The sequence below is a fragment of the Bidens hawaiensis genome, unplaced genomic scaffold (genome assembly GCF_021521415.1).
Source record: "Bidens hawaiensis isolate Kalapana, Puna unplaced genomic scaffold, B.hawaiensis_p1.1 tig00009085_1, whole genome shotgun sequence".
In the NCBI taxonomy this organism is placed as follows: Eukaryota; Viridiplantae; Streptophyta; class Magnoliopsida; order Asterales; family Asteraceae; genus Bidens; species Bidens hawaiensis.
This window is the reverse complement of record NW_027491667.1, coordinates 828,617-835,251: the sequence shown is the minus strand read 5'-3', so window position 1 is coordinate 835,251 and position 6,635 is coordinate 828,617. Positions and strand designations below refer to the sequence as shown.

At 35.8% G+C, this 6,635-nt stretch overlaps 1 pseudogene; it reads right to left on the bottom strand.

Moving 5' to 3' along the window:
- Positions 1 to 2,313: 2,313 nt before the first annotated feature.
- LOC143531129 (wall-associated receptor kinase 2-like) lies at positions 2,314 to 5,020 on the bottom strand (annotated as a pseudogene).
- Positions 5,021 to 6,635: the final 1,615 nt, after the last annotated feature.

Here is a 6,635-nt window from a genome sequence, read left to right as displayed (position 1 = left end):
AAAATATATTCTCTCATTTAGAGGGAGCTCCTTCTTAGAGGGAGTCAAATAATTAAAAATTATAAAATTTTGAGAAATTGATCCCCCTTTGGAACATGATAAGAAATTGTCTTAGATGATCCTAGCACATGAAAAGAGTATATCAAAAGCCAACAAGATCATTGCTTGATGTGTAGATAGGCTTGACAAATGAGTAAGTGTCATAGTGATATAAACTTAAATACTCGCATATGCTAGTGGTTACACTCTTATGAAGCAGTTGCCGACTCCAAAATAAGTCATAACGATGAAGGAAAAAATGTTATTAGTCAGTCATACACGAGCCGGTTAGTGATTGGTCACAATTAAAATTATTTTTTGCTTTAGATTCAAATATTGAAATATCAAAAATTATTAAAGCAGAAAACTGCAAAATACTCAAAAAGTATTCAAAAATCAACAACCAAAATGTTGATAATTTATCAAACTAAAAGGGGTATATTAGAACTACGTGACGTGGGGCAAACAAGTAAGACCTTAACACTTTATATGAAGGCTTGTAAGTCCGGATGACATGTAAGTTCATGGTTCAACCTTTAAATTGTTTGAAAGAAAAGTTTGCAAAGAGTTTATGAAAGCTCAAAATGTTTTGATCTTAGGGGGTCGGAGTCAATTCGGGATGATACTGATGAACACAAACTATGCCCTAGGTATGATGGAGTTTGTAACATGTTGGATTAACAGGGGACCACACAAGTAGTTTGCCTAATTAATACCTTAACGTATCACAATGAAATCAAAATACTTGTTAAGTTTAAAGTGGACCAACATATCTACAATCGACTTTGGATTCTTGGCATAATAATATCCAAATAGAAGTGTGATCTAGGACATTATAGACAATGTGATTCCATATTGTGATATTTCTCTCAAAAATATTAAAGTCATTAGAAAATTATGTAAATATTATCGTTAGATAATATTAAATTCATCTTTACTCCTATCATTTTCACTTTTCTTGTTTTATTTTACGTTTCAACTTCAAAATATTATGTATATATATATATATATATTCGAAATATTATAATATATGAAAATTCCAAAAAGATTTTATGTTTTTATTGTGTTTGTACATATTTTATTAAACCTTTGTTTATTCGAAATCATGTGTTTTGCTGTCAAGTTCGTTCATGCAAAGTTCGTTGGAAATCTGGGACTTAAACAAATCATTTACAAGTTGGGGGACTGAATTGGTATTTTATGAGAAGTCTATAATAAAATTAAAATTTCAGAGTTATCTTGCAAATACTTCAAACCAAGAGCATTCTTTGAAAAAAAAATTCTTCTTTGACCCTCTAGAGGATTTGTGAACGAATCGCTCTAAGTTTTGTGCAGCGCGCAGTACATGAACATGTAGATCAAGATCAAGTGTCCTAGGCTGCAGATACCGAAGTTGCAGATGCTAAAGTGTTTAAACGAAAATGAGAACGTGACAGTAGGTGGTTGTACCTTAAAAGGAACTGATCATCAGTCGAAGAAACAAGCCGACACAAAAAAGTCAACAAAAGAAAATTAGACGTCGAGCCTCCCGCATCTGATTTTCTAAAATTTGCTGTTGCCGATCCTTCCCAGGATATAAGATTGAAGTTCAAGTCTTCAAGATCGGAAGATAAAGAACTGTTCAAGATCCAATTTCGTTCAAGCTCTTGAATCAAAAAAAGTACTAGATTTCAAGTAATAAAGACGGAGCAAGGAACTTGATGAAGGTTCGTGGACATACTCAATCCTAGAGGGAGATTGTAGGATCAATATTCTATATTAGTTTTAGGATTGTGTATGTCTTTATATTTGCTTAGAGTCGGTGTATTACGTACCTTGGTATGTTTTATGGACAAAATGTAAAAGTTGGAGAAATGGGGACCGTATTTACGGCCACTTTACCCATTTCTCCAACCAATCTTTGAAGGTAACCCTTGCAAAACTATTGTTCTTATACTCAAACTCTCTCTCCCTCCTCCCTTATCTAAACTCATGGCTCACATACTTACACCACAAGATCCGAGATCTCGGTCCTAGCTAGTTGTTTCCGCCAACTAGTTGAGAGGTTGATCCAAGACGACTAGTACTTAGTTTTTTGTGTTGTTTGATCCGGTCACGGGCCCAACAGTGAGTAACCCATAGGAGATGAGTTGGTGTAGAAGAACCTTCCACATCCATACGTCGTTGAGTATTAGGAAGAGAAGAGAAGAGACATCAGGGGAAATTGACGAAGAGGGCAGGAGAAAAAAAATTAGCGTGACTAGGCTTTGGAAGAGCCAGGCCATGATACCATGAAGGAATGTATAATACAAGGCTTGCCAATCTCATTAGTATAAATCCCTTTATATAGGGTCAAGTACAATCTTTGAATAATATACAAATATATGAACAATCATAATCACATATATCTTCCTAATATATAATATATTCTATATATTACTTCCTAACAAACCTAACAACAAAATGCAACAATGAAACTTATTTATGATACAACAACATGTCCCACAAAACAAGATGGAGCCTACTGCATTTTATTAGATACAAGTCTTTACCTTCATCTTCCACTAGCAATGGGTAACATAGTAAGCTTGCTTATGCTATCGAAGGTGCTTGAGCTTGCATTGCTTACAATGCCACCATCTGTACAATCATAGTCTTTGCTTGGTTCTTTGAGAAAATACTCACGTTCATGTTCGTTTGAACTACTTTGCACCCATGGGTGGTTTTGTGTCGTTGATGCCAATATTCCTTGGAGCTCGATTGCTACTTCTTTCATGGAAGGCCTTTCATCGCCCTTAACGCGTAAGCATCTTTCTGCCAGTCTTGAAACTTGATTTATCTCGCTAGGAACGTCATCTAGCTGCAAGCGTTCATCAAGAACCTGGAAGAGTCTCCCTTCTTTTAAAGAATATAGAAAATAAATTGCTAGGTTCCTCTCTTCCTCTGGCCTATCAAAACTAAGAGCCTTTTTACCGGTTAAAAGTTCCACTAGTACCACCCCAAAACTATACACATCGCTCTTATCTGTGAGTTGATTTGTTTGCAAATACTCTGGATCTAAGTAGCCTAGTGTTCCTTGCACTATAGTGGCCAACTCAGTCTGATCAATAGGAATCAGCTTAGATGCCCCGAAATCAGCCACTTTTGCTACATAGTTGTCATCCAAAAGTATATTCATTGGCTTGACATCCCGATGGATGATTGGAACGGATGCTGCAGAATGTAAGTACGAAAGTGCTTCAGCTGTTTCCGTTGCTATTCTGAGTCGTGTGTCCCAAGTTATAGCTAATGACTTGCTTTCATTGTGGATGTGATCAGACAGTGTGCCATTTGGAATGAACTCATAAACCAATAATGGAATTTCTGTTTCCAGGCAACATCCAATCAGCTTCACCACGTTCCTATGATTTATTTGTGAGAGGATAACCACTTCATTGATGAATTGCTCTATCTGAGCTTGTGTTTGATCTGCTAATTTTGACTTCTTTATGGCAACTACTCTATTATCAGCAAGAACTCCTTTATAAACCGTGCCATAGCCACCCTTACCGATAATTCTGTTTGCATCATAGTTATTGGTTGCCCTCTTTAGCTCCTCTATGGTGAAGACTCTTGCTTGATCACGAGAACCCCTATCGCCAGAAATTCGTTGTTGTAACATTAGTCCACCATTTTGTTTAAAGAATTTTTCTCTTAGCAGGATGAACTTTCGCTTCTTCAGTAGCAAGTACAACCAGGCGACAAATATAAGAAGAAATATAGCAGAAGTTGAGATACCTACAACAAGAAAGCTTAACTTAGCACGAACGCATGATAATTTGATGACTCAAAGTAGCCTAAGATATAAATAAAAATATATGGTACATTATTTACCCGCAACTATCTTTATAACAGTGGATTGCTCAGCGGTGCAACCTGTTCCACTTTTCGTACCATCTCCAGAGTAACCGTTTGGACAAGTACAAGTATGATTTCCTTCTATATCCACGCATTTATATTTACAATCATGTTTTCCTATTTCACACTCATTGATATCTGTAGATTTGAATAAAAAATGGTCAGTCATTTCATTGGTGTGTAATTTTAGCAAGAAATAAAAAGGATCCAAATGTGAAATCAAAACATACTTGTGCAGTTATTAAGAACATATGGGTTGCCATCATAACCACCACGGCAACGACAACGATATCCCGGACCTGTATAGTTTTTATCACATTCGCTGTTTCCCTCGCATAAGAAGTCATTCGTGCCCTTTGCTTCGTCACAAGTCACGCTTCCAATTGCCCAATCAAGTAACATCGGCATCCTTTCACTTTCAAAATTAGCCAGGTACGTTGTAGAAAAGTTAAACTTCCCTTCTGCTACCAAAAAGCCATAGCTGCATGGGTTGAAATTTAATATATCCGCATGGTTAATATAGCTTTGAAGACTCATATTAAAAGAGCTTAATTCTTCCGGCACTGCTACTTCGCAACACCCAACTCCCGAGCAAGAGCCGTTTTTAATATGATTGTTTCTTCCACACCAAGAAATGCACCCGGGTGCCAATATCTCTAGACTCATTCCATCTTCTTCCACTAACAAAAGCATGTGTGTCACACCCGATGGCTACAAATTTGTTCTTGGTGGAGACCCGGAACTCCTTTAAGCTCCCCAAAGTAAAATATGGTCGGTCACTTTCGACTGGGCCAATGCTGTTGTAGCAATCTCTGCCTACAAACATCATGATCTCCACTTCACTCATGTTTATCGAAATACTTGTAATAACAAGATCGGTAGTTCTATCTATAAAGTATGGTATGTCTTCCCCGGATGATCCGTCACAAGTGACGAGGAATTCAGGACTCTGGTAGCATCCCTTACCTGAACCGAATGGGTAATCAATACTCACATTGCCACATGACGTTCTACAATTCGGCGAGTCTTGAGCACTTGCTGCCCCAAAAGCTGCAATAATTGCAACTAGTAGTATTTTTAAATTCATAGTTAATTGCTTTCTCTGTGCTTGTGAGTTTATGGTTTATGGTATTTGATTGGGGAAGGGTGATTAGAGATATCTTATATCGACATTCCAAGAAGACTTGATCATTTCATTATGAAAATTCAATCGTTTTCTCTGTTAACTTGTGGACTGAGTATAATACAGTGACGGGTGTTCTGATAATTCACGGAAGTCCATAATTACAAAAAATCAATGAATTTAGGAGATAATGATATTACAAAAAAAAATTATAATAAACACTGAAAATTGGTTTATAAGTGTAATTTAGTAAAAAAAAGGTATCTGACAATACTTGATGCTATTTATAAGAGTAAAAAGATGCAAGTTTATTGGTCGGCACATTCGACTCCAGTGCTGTCTTCGAGAATTATTAAAATTGTTTGGGCGGAATCCGAAAAAATAGCCTTTATATGAGTTAAGTTTTTGGGTTTAGACATTAAGAATACAATTTTTTAAATATATATATAGTTAATATTAAAAAAATCAAGCCTATCGGCGTGTCGGGTCAGGTTCTGTCGACCACCCGACCTGCCTCATAGCCGGCTCTGTTCGACTCGCCCCACCCAAGTAGAAGCGAGCATACTGGCACACTGCCCTGGGTGGCTGGGTGAATCGAGTTTATGTGTGCTAGGTTGGAGGGTTGAGTAGAATGTGAGTTTTTTTTTTTTTTTTTTTTTTTTACGGAGTAATTGTTTTGTTTGTTTATTGGTTCTTAAAATACTTTTAATCATTTAGAATAAATTTTATCAAATACAAATATTGTTTATCAAAAATTTTCAAATACATATAAAAAAAATTATAATAAACACTGAATATTGTTTCAAATACATATCCTGGTTGATGGAATGAGTTGAAGTGGGCTAAAATGGCCAAGAAACTACCAAAGCTGACGTGAGGTGAAATGTCTTCGAAATGGCCAAGAAACTACATGTGTTCTGCATTTTAGTACTAGTTTGTTGTTACTATGATGCCACATGGCACAACATCGATCACTTGATTTTATTTAAAACTATCATTTTATAAAAGTCAGGATCCAGGGTTTGCGGTTTTTGGATCTCTTATAGAGAACTGTTTGATACCATCTTTTGTGTAATTTAGTTAATTTCTTTTACTTATTACAGAATAAAACTTTCAAGTCCCTCCATACTTTCTCCAGTTACCTCTTAGTTGCTAAAAATGTAATTAAGTATTTAGATGTAAGTAAGTATGAACTTTCTGGCTAGTTACTTGGTTAATGATGTAAGTAAGTATGAACTTAATTAATTAATTTGTTTAATGATAATTCTAGAAGAAGAAGAAGAAGAAGAAGGAGAAGGAGAATGTTCAAACGTTTAAAGTTCGTTGTTTAAATGGTTTAAGATCGAGACAGATACGCAGGTCAGCCACACGATTTTTTTTTTTTTTTAATTCTGGATGTTCTTTGATTGCGGTTCACTTTCGTGTCAACCTTTTATTTTAAGTGGTCGTTATAAGGTTTACAAGATAATTGATTAAGGGCAGAGATGCAGCAGTTTCCAGGATCACTTTAATTTGATTTATACAAGTACTCACATCCACATTCTACATTCTACATCTTGCCTTACTAAAAGTAATTCAATATCATCTTTGTTTTAGC